The following is a 10313-nucleotide window of genomic DNA, read 5'->3' on the forward strand; positions in this document are numbered from 1 at the left end:
ATTGGGCCCAATCATGGGACCAAGTGGAGTAGATATTTCTTCTTGAGTTAGACTTATAGTTTGATATTGAGATCTTAGTACTAGCATGTACATGGTGCTTATTCATTCTCTAATAAAAGTCATTAAGCTATTGATTAGGCAAGAACTGAGTGTAAGCAGAAGTAATAATATAAGTAGGGGTCCTGTTAATGCTGAAATCAGTGTAGTCAACCAGGGGGACCAATTGAACATCGACTCAAACCAAGACTGATTTTTTTTCCCTCCGAAGCTTTCGTTTCTGCAACCTTCCCTTCCTAAAGCCATAGATTCTTTAACTATACCTGAATGGATGATGTAAAAGCAACATTCTTCTCCTAACGCTGCACATAAACCTCCTTGTTGCATTAAAAGCAGGTTTAGTCCTTTCCTATTCTGCAATACCACATCAGACAGGGAGGTTAAAGAATCCTGTAAATGAGAAATGGATGTTTCTATGTGTTCTATGTCCATATCTATAGCATTTCTAAGAGCTTGATAACTTTTGTCCTGTAACACCAGTGATGATATTCCAGTTTGGCTCCTGCCAGACCTAACCCTAGTGATATAGTCAGTGTTATGGCCATAACAGGTTGTCTTTTAGTCCTATAGTTTGCTGTCTCAAACCTTTGAAACACTCCTTTTCCAGAGTGACAGATTAATTTAGGAATCAATTGAACTAAAATGCAGAAGTCACCAGTTTGATTGAGAACTTGAGTGGGCACACAAGGGGACAGTACTATTTTACAGGCCCACCAGTTATTTTCAGGGGGTATAAAATAACCCTGTTTGCTAGGAGGTTGAGTAACAGTATATAAGTGTTGGAGATCAGGAGTTACTTGTCTTATACATAAACCTGTGCCCCATATTATTGGAGGGTAACATGGGGGCCCCTTGATTGTTGCCATCGACAAGCAGTTATTTCAGCGGATAGGGAGGAATTTCCTTCAATAGAAATTCCCTCATAATAAGGAGGTTGAACATCTAGTCATAACCAGCAGGAATCGGCTAGATCTGGCCTAGAGACATTCAAGACTTGATAAGTTCTGACAAGTAAATTCCAAGTAGGGTCTGTCTCTCCCTCCTGATTCTGTTTTTGAATTTTAACCATTTGAGTCAGTTTTTTTTGGGAGCCAATACCTTGTTAAGCCCAACTGCTATAGATTTCAAATTTTCTTTCCTGGGAAGTGACAACTTTAGTCATATTGTAAATAATCTCCTAAGGTCTGGGGATAGATTGCCATATAGGTGGATTCTCCATGTCTTCCTCAATTTCCATCCAGTGGCTGCTTTTCCCTTAAGAGTGAATTTTATCTGTATAGGATTACATCCTTTTCCTGACCTTGTGAGGCCACAATCTGGCCAACAATATTAAATCATCCCTAACAGGAACATTTCATCAGATATATCCAGAGGACATATAGGACCAGGAGGCACAGAAATAAGACTCTTCTCCCCCTCAAGTTTTTACTCATGTCTTCTACATGCCCTGGACAGATATAGAAATACTTTCTGTGTTACCAGAGACTCCCATCCCATGAATTGAAGTTAGGTCTTTTAGGTCTATTTGTAAGTCAGGGAACCAGATGTTTTGAGGGTGATCTTGAGAAGTCTGGTATAATAATTTTCTCGTAATCCCATCTATAATTTGCCAAGTGAGATTACAGGGAACATGTAGATTAGCATTTCCCTGTGCTTGGATTAACGAAAGATTTATAACCCCTATTGCTTGAACCTGAGTTTTAGTGGATTGTCTTTGTTGGTCATTGCCCGCTATTTCAACAGAAAGTCTTCCCAAACTTCAAGAGGGTTGGCTGGCCGCACTTGGGTATGGTGAACCCAGGAGGTGATCCTGTCGACTTTGAAGGTGGTAGGTGTCATCAGAACCACGATGTAAGATCCTGTCCAGCGAGGTTGGAGATTTTCTTATCAGTGCCATCAGACATAAACCCAGTCGCCAGGATGGTATTGGTGTGGGTCAGGTGGTGGGCTGGTCTTATATAGGGCCCTTAATTTCGGCCACACGTGTTTGTGCACCCTTTGCAGGGCTTGGAGAAAATGAATAAGATAATTATCTTTATATTCATTAGCATGTCATGTAGTAAGTTAGGGATAATAAGAGGTGGTACTCCAAACATGATTTCAAAAGATTCCTATCTTATAAAGGGAATTGATTCCCTGTATTGCACAGGGGAAGAAGAGATACCCAGTATCTGCCAGTCTCCAAGGTTAATTTAGTCAAGATCTTTTTTAAAGTTCTATTCATTCTCTCTACCTGTCCTGAACTTTGGGGGTGGTAAGCACAATGTAATTTCTAATCTGTCCCGAGATTTTTTCTAAACTCTGACTTACCTGAACACAAAAGCTGGTAAATTGTCTGACCCTATCAAGGTGGAGAAACCATATCTAAGCAGGATGTCTTCAAGTATTTTCTTCACCATGATTTGTGCAGTTTCATGCTTGGTGGGGTAGGTTTCTACCCATCCTGCAAAGGTACCTACAAAAAGCAGCAAATACTTATATCCATACCTGCCAGGTTTTACCTCAGTGAAGCCCATTTCCCAATAGGCTCCTGGCCTATTTTCACGCATTCTGGAACCAGGATTGTGGAGTTTTGAGTGGTATTAGTCAATTGACATGCCTTGCAATCAGTAACAATTTTCATAATTTTGGACTTTGCATGATGTGTGTATGTTGTATCAAATCCTGCATCTTTTTTGTCCCCATGTGAGTGGCTCAATGCATTTTGAGCAGAAGCTTTTCTCCCAGCTTTTCTGGGATGATGACACTACAATCTGCTGAGCACCACCATCTGTCTAAGCACTGGGTCATGGGTAGATGTTTTATCCAGTCTAAATCTTCCTTTGTATACCTTGGGTCTTCCGGCAAGTCAGGACTTCCCGGAAATGGTAAAAAATTTGTTAATACCAGTTTAGTAGTAAGAGCAATCTCTCTGGCAGTTTTATCTGCTAGATTGTTTCCTTGTATGATAGAGGTGTTAGCTTTCTGGTGGCCTGGGCAGTGGATGATTGCCAATTTCTTCAGCAATCAGAGTGCCTTTAATAAAGCTAGTATTTCTTCTTTGTTTTTAACAGTCTTTCCTTCTGGTATCTGTAAGCCCATCTCCCAGTATATTGCTTCATGGATATGGGCAGTGTTAAAAGCATACCGGCTATCCGTGTATACATTCAGCTTTTTGTCTTTTCCCAGCATCATTGTCAGAGAAATGAGTTCAGCTCTCTGAGCTGATGTGCCAGCTGGTAATGGTTCTGCTTAAATGATCTCTGTTAATGACACTACAGCTGTCCCCGCATAACTTTGTCCATCCTGGATAAAACTGCTCCCATCAGTGAACCATGTTTCTTCCGAATCTGACAGTGGGGTGTCCTTCAAATATGGTCCCATGAATATGAGCCAGGATTCTAGCACAGTCATGGAGGGGAGCTTCCAGGTCTGTGTCTGGCAGGAGGGTGGCTGGGTTTAAAGTAGCAGGTACCTGAAAGGTGATTCTGGCAGGATTAAATAGCAATGCTTGATAATGCATTATGTGGGCATTATTGAGCCAGCAATCAGGAGGCTGCTTTAGTATTCCCTCAGTGGCATGTAGAGTAGTGATGGTCAATCTGATCCCGAATTAATTTCTCAGCATCTTTGACCAGAAGAGCTAGTGCAGCTATAATACGAAAGCATGGAGGCCATCCTGCAGCCATTGAGTCCAGTTTCTTGGGTAGGTTGGCCACAACACAGTACCATGAGCCAAGTGGTTAAGTCCAAACCCCTTTGCAATTCCCCTATTTTCATCAATGAACAAGTGAAGTAGCTTAGTTACATCAGGTAGTCCAAAGGCAGGGGCTGACAATAAGGCTTGTTTTAATGTCTTGAAGGACTGTTGGTGAGTCTCAGTTCAAAGGAATCTTCTGGTCTTTCTTTAGTGGCCTCATAGAGGGCCTTGGCTATCTCTGCAAATCCTGGGATCCATAGCCTACAGAACCTGGCAGTCCCTAAGAATTTCCGTACTTGGTGGGGGCTTTTTGGGGTTGAGATTCTGAGGACTGTTTCCTTGCCATCTCTTACCTTCTTTGAGTATGTAGCCCAGATATTGAACTTGTTGTTTACATAGCTGAGCCTTCTTAGCCGAGGCCCAGTATCCTAGATCTCCCAAGGTCTGTAACAGGTGCTCCATGCCGACCATGGAAGCTTCTTGGCTGTCTGATACCACAAGTAGACCATCTACGTAATGTAAGAGAGTGAGGTGAGGATGCTGGGCACAGTACTCACCCAAGTCCTCATGCAGTGCCTCATCAAAGATGGTCAGTGAACTCTTGAATCCTTATGGGAGCCTGGTCCATGTCAGTTGTCCATTCAGTCCTCTGTCTGTATTGTGCCATTCAAAAGCAAAATAATCTTGGCTCTTTGGGGCCTAGGGGAAGGCTGAAGGAAGCATCCTTTAGGTCAATACTGTATGTTCTGGAGGGAGCATGCTCATCAGAGTATATGGGTTAGGCACTGTTGGGTGGATGTCCATCATCTGCTCAGTTACCTCCCATGAGCCCTACAAAGGTCTATAATCATTGGAGTGGGGCTTCCTTACTGGTAGAAGGGGGGGTGTTCCAGGCCAACTGGCATGGCCTTAAGATCCCTGAGTCCACTATCTTCGAATGTGAGGGGAAATTCCCAGTTTTACCTCTAATGACATTGGGTATTGATGAACTCTGGCTGGATCAGCACCTGGTTTGAGCTCCACAAAGACTCAGGGGCAATGTTTGACCATATCCAGTCCCTCTGTCTCGGCCCAGGCATGTGGAAATCTTTCCAGCCAAGTCTCAATGGCGGAGTCAGGGGACAGAGCAGTGTCCTGTAGACGATATTCATCTATCAGAATAGTAGTTAAAACCTGTATAGGTTTTCCTGTTTTATCCAAGATTTGGGCACCCTTCAGTGAGAAGTGTATTTGAGCCCCTAATTTAGTTTACAAGTCCCATCCCATTAACATTCTGGTGTAACCATAAAAGAATGGGATTGTTGGCCCATTCCCAAGTCCACTGTTCTTAAGGTAGTTCGTGGGTACTGTTTTATTTCAGTGTCCCCTTGAACCCATGACATTTTGTTTGAAAGGGATCCTTCCAGCTAGAGGAGCACTGACTGTTGGGCTCCTGTATCCACCAAAAAATTGGTATGTTTCCCCTCCACTTTTAAGGTTACCTTAGGCTTGGGGAGGGGGGTCCAAACCCTGTCCCCTCTAGTCATCCAATTCATTAATAGCCAGAATGGGCATTGCACGGCAGTGGACCACATTCTTTCTAGAGCAGTCTTTAATTCAATGCCCTTCTGCCCTACAGTAAGCACAGTGTTCTTTCCTCATCTGGGTCTGTTCTTCAGCATAGTTTCCTTATCTTGACCATTGACTATCCTCCTCAGTTTTTTTCTTTCCTTTCTTTTGCATCTTCTGCCGTACTAGCAAGTAGGATCTTGGCCAGGTTGCGGGCCTGCCTATCATTAGCCTTTGCCATCTTTTCTTACATAATTTCCCTGTTATTGTAAACTTTCTCTGCCATTGCTATCAAATCCTGTATACTTCTTTCTCCTAATCTCTCTACCTTCTGCAACTTGTGTCTTATGTCTTGTGATGCTTGATTAATAAAGGATATTATTATGGCTGTCATATTCTCTGGGGCTTCCAGATCCAGAGGAGTATATTGTTGAAAGGTAGGCATGATTTTTTTTCTAGGAAAGCAGCTGGACTTTCTTTTCTTTTTTTTCTTTATTAATTACACTTTATTCACTTTGTATCCCCCCTGTGGTTCTCTCCCTTCTCCTATCCCAATCCGTCCCTTCCTCCACCCTTTGCATGCATGCCCCCTCCCAAGTCCACTGATAGGAGAGGTCTTCTTTTCCTTCCTTCTGATCCTAGTCAATTAGGTCTCATCAGAAGTGGTTGCATTGTCTTCTTCTGTGGCCTGGTAAGGCTGCTTCCCCCTCAGGGGGAGGAAATTAAAGAGCAGGCCAATCAGTTCATGTCAGAGACAGTCCCTGTTCTTATTACAAGGGAACCCACTTGGATACTGAACTGCCATGGGCTACATCTGTGCAGGGGTCTTAGGTTATCTCCATGCATAGTCCTTGGTTGGAGTATCAGTTTCAGGAAAGACCCCTGTGCTCAGATTTTTTGGTTCTGTTGCTCAGCTTGTGGAGTTCTTGTCCTCTCCAGGTCTTACTGTTTCCCACTTCTTACATAAGATTCCATTCACTCTGCCCAACAGTTGGCCATAAGTCTCAGCATCTGCTTTGATAGTCTGCAGGACAGAGCCTTTCAGAGGCCCTCTGAGTCAGTCTCCTGACTTGTTCCCTCTTTTCTCCTTCTTCTGATGTCCAGCTTCTTTGCCTTTCTGGATAGGAATTGAGCATTTTAGCAAGAGTCCTCCCTCTTGATTAGTTTCTTTAGGTGTACAGATTTTAGTAGGTTTATCATATATTATATGTCTATATGAGTGAGTATATACCGTGTGCATCTTTCTGCTTCTGGGATACCTCACTCAGGATGATCTTTTCCAGATCCCACCATTTGCCTGCAAATTTCATGATTTCCTTGTTTTTTATTGCTGAGTAATATTCCATTGTGTAGGTATACCACAATTTGTGCCTCCATTCTTCCACTGAGGGGCATCTGGGCTGTTTTCAGCTTCTGGCTATTACAAATAAGGCAGCTGGACTTTCATCCATACCTTGCTGAATATCCCTTATCTTAGCCAAATTGGTCAGCTTACTGTGCAGCCACCTTGAGACCTTCCAATAGAGTCTGACTGTAGACTTGGAGCCTCTCCCTACCTTCTGCTCTGTTGTAGTCCCAGTCAGGACACAAGAGGGGAAAGGCAGTATTGATGGTATCTACATTAGTTATGGGCTGGCCATTGTCACCCAGAACCAATTTCTGGGCCTCAGTTTGGATAAGCTCTCTTTCTTCTGTGGTGAAAAGTATCTGGAGAAACTGCTAGCAATCATCCCAAGTGGGCTGATGAGTGAATAGGACAAAATCTAGAAGATAATTAAATTCCTAGAATTATCATAAAAGTTTGCATTCTGAAACTTCTGGTTATATAAATCACTAGTAGCAAAGGGCCAGTAATGGTGGGGCTGGTCCCCTCAGTCATTAGGGCACCCCATAGCATGGAGTGGCAGGACAGTGGAAGATATCTGCAAGCCCCATCCATGGAGCCAGGCAGTGGAATCTCCTTCTGCACAAGAAGGGTCTGTCTGAGGGCTCATTAGGTCTGGAGCCAGTTCCACTCCTTTCTCGTTCTCAATTGGGTCTGAGCTGTTCTGAGCTGGGGGTTGTTGATTGCCATTTATCTGAGCCTCTGGAAGCTGAAGCGGTGGATTAGGGACTGGTAAAGAGTGACAGGGAGGGGGAAAAACAAAATCTTCCTCTGTTCCCCCTGGAGTATTTGGTATAGCGGTGCTGAAGGTTTGGTTTCATTTTGTCCCTTTAGTGCTTAGTGAAACAGAGAACTGAACACAACTGGCGGCCCTCAACAAAGATAGCAGTAAAATCACAGCTCCACCCTCTTTATCCTTGAACCAACTTGGCGGCTAGCCACATATTGCCTGTGGCTGGCAATTTAAAACATAGCCATCAGATGTTGCCTCTGGTGTTGCTGCCTCCCATGGTATAGCACTGTGAAGCTAACATTGTAATCAAATAGATTTTATAACCAACTGCATAACAGAACAGTATAGAATAATTTTAAACTGTACTTGGAACTATTCTGGCCATATAAAACCTGTCAGCCAGAAAGAAACAGCATTAATCCATTTATTCGGGAATTGGCAGCCAGGTATATACTTGAAATCTGCCTGTTAATCTGAATAGACCTTCACAAACCAGGGCTGAATCACACATACAGCATGCTGAAAAAACACAACCCTGAAATATATTATATATACATACATACATATATATAACATATATTATATATTATACATATTATATATATTATATAATATATATAATCCATAAGAACATTATTATAAAATACCTGATAAACTTTAAAATGTCCCATGGGCTTAACCCATTTTTAGAAGAAATCTGTTTTTGGAGTATCAAAATAAAGTACCCTTTTTAGGAGTAAAATCATAAAGCATAACCATAATTTTAAAGGTCAAAAACAAATTTTACCAATGTAAACAGTTTAATCTCTAAAATCAATACTAATTTAAAATGAGACTTGTCTTCTTAGTCTAAAAGGAGATAGGATGATAAACAGAATTCATTATGACTAAGATGTTTTGTAATATTTTTTTGCCCGACTATATACCATGTGGCAATTTCAAGATGGCAGAGTTGCATCACATGGCAGGCCATATGGTTGCTATTTGAAAACATCTGTGCTTCTATAGATGTTACAAACAAATATGCACACATATATGTTCTAAACAAGAGTTTGAGTTTAAACTTTAAGCATATCATTTAAGATCAACCAGAGATAAACATGTAATGGCCATACATATATTTAAATAGACAGACACAACTTTTTTTTTACTCCATCCAGCTGTAATTTCAAGCACTTTGTTCCATCAGCCTGGGCAAGCTTGCGCTGCCTGCTCCCACCAGTGACCAGAGGTGCCCCAACTTGTAGCACTGGGAGCATGGACAGGCAAAATCACCATGGTGCACAGCTGTTTGGTCACCAGCATACTGAGTTCATCACAAGCAAACAAAAACATAAACCATATACACACAGAGAATGTACTGGGTACAATGCATGCAAAGAGAAAGGAATAGGAAACAAAAACCAAAGGAACAGTGACCTGTGTCTCAATAGGTGCTCTGCCCTGTTCCCTTAGGGGTGGCCTGCCCTGAAATCAGGCTCCACCCAACTATACCAAAGCTTGAAACAGCAAACTATTGTTCTGCCAGACCAGAGATTGGAATAGCAGTACACCTGTCGAGCTCTGCCAAACCAGGGGCCAGAGCAGTAGCCAAGCTCTGCCAGACCAGGGGCCAGAACAGTGGCCAAGCTTTGCCAGACCAGAGACCAGAGCAGTGACAGAGGTGTCAATCTTGGGGCTCTGAATACTGTAGTCATCTCTTGGCGCCTCCTTGCCTCTGTCACCAGAGCCTGTGGAGCATGGCTCGAGCCTCCCTGAAATGGGCAAAATTTAATGGGGTTTAGAAGGAGTCTGTCCCATGTCATCAGTCAGTCCCAGTCACAAAAAACAAGCAGCAACAGACAAGACAGTCAAACAGAAGAACACACACAGAGCTAGATCCCTCCCCCCCAACTTGTGAAGCAGAAAAACACATACAGAGCCAGACAGCAGATCCCACCACTCCTGTGGTGGAAAAACCAAAAGTAGGACAGTGGCAAAGCAGTGCTGCAGGAGCTACCTGCCTTGTTCTCATAGATAACTGGGTTCTCTTTAACCCTCTATAGATCGGGGGACCGGGGCATCCAACCCCTCCAACTAGGTCTATACCTTCACAGGATCAGTGGTTGAGAGTAGAGAGCTGAGCTCAGGGGGAAGAGGTTGATTTAAAGGTCCCAGTCCCTCCCAGCACACCCAAAGCAAGAGGATTCCAGCCTGGCAAGTGTCTGTTGGTTGAAACACAAAAGGGAATGTTGCGTTTTAAACTGATTGGCTATGGGAAGGTGTCAAAACCATTAATTGGTCTCACTTCTTTGTTTGGCTATCATTAGGGATAGGGGCCATCTGAGCCAGTTTCCTCTCAGCTGTATCTCTAATGTGCAGGAAAGAATGCAGTAAGGCTGGTTCCTCCCCTCAGGTGGCTGGACATGTTTCCATGTTTCTGGCCTTTCTACAGGCTTATGTTTTAAACTTTAATCCAGTAACCCCCCCCCCAAAAAAAACCCTAATTTTTAATTCTTTTGTCTCTCACAAGATGGTTCAGAAGGTAAAGGCATCATTGCATGCAAACCTGCAAATCTGGCCTGAATTTCAATCCTGAAAACAGTATAAAGGTAGGAGGGTATGGTGGCACACATATCTAGTCCTAGCACTTATGAGACAAAAGTGGGTTGGTTTCTGTGAGGCCAGCCTAGGCTATATAGTGAGTTCCAGGACAGCATGGGCTATGTAGAGACCCCCATCTGAAAAATAAATAAATAAATAAATAAATAAATAAATAAATAAATAAATAAATAAATAAAATTATGTTTTTTGTTTCATTTTTTCCCTCCCTCCCTCCCTCCCTCCCTCCCTCCCTCCCTCCCTCCCTTCCTTCCTTCCTTCCTCTTCTTTCTTTCTTTCTTTCTTTCTTTCTTTCTTTCTTTCTTTCTTTC

Source organism: Psammomys obesus, unplaced genomic scaffold (genome assembly GCF_907164565.1).
Source record: "Psammomys obesus unplaced genomic scaffold, mPsaObe1.curated_primary_1811, whole genome shotgun sequence".
NCBI lineage: Eukaryota > Metazoa > Chordata > Mammalia > Rodentia > Muridae > Psammomys > Psammomys obesus.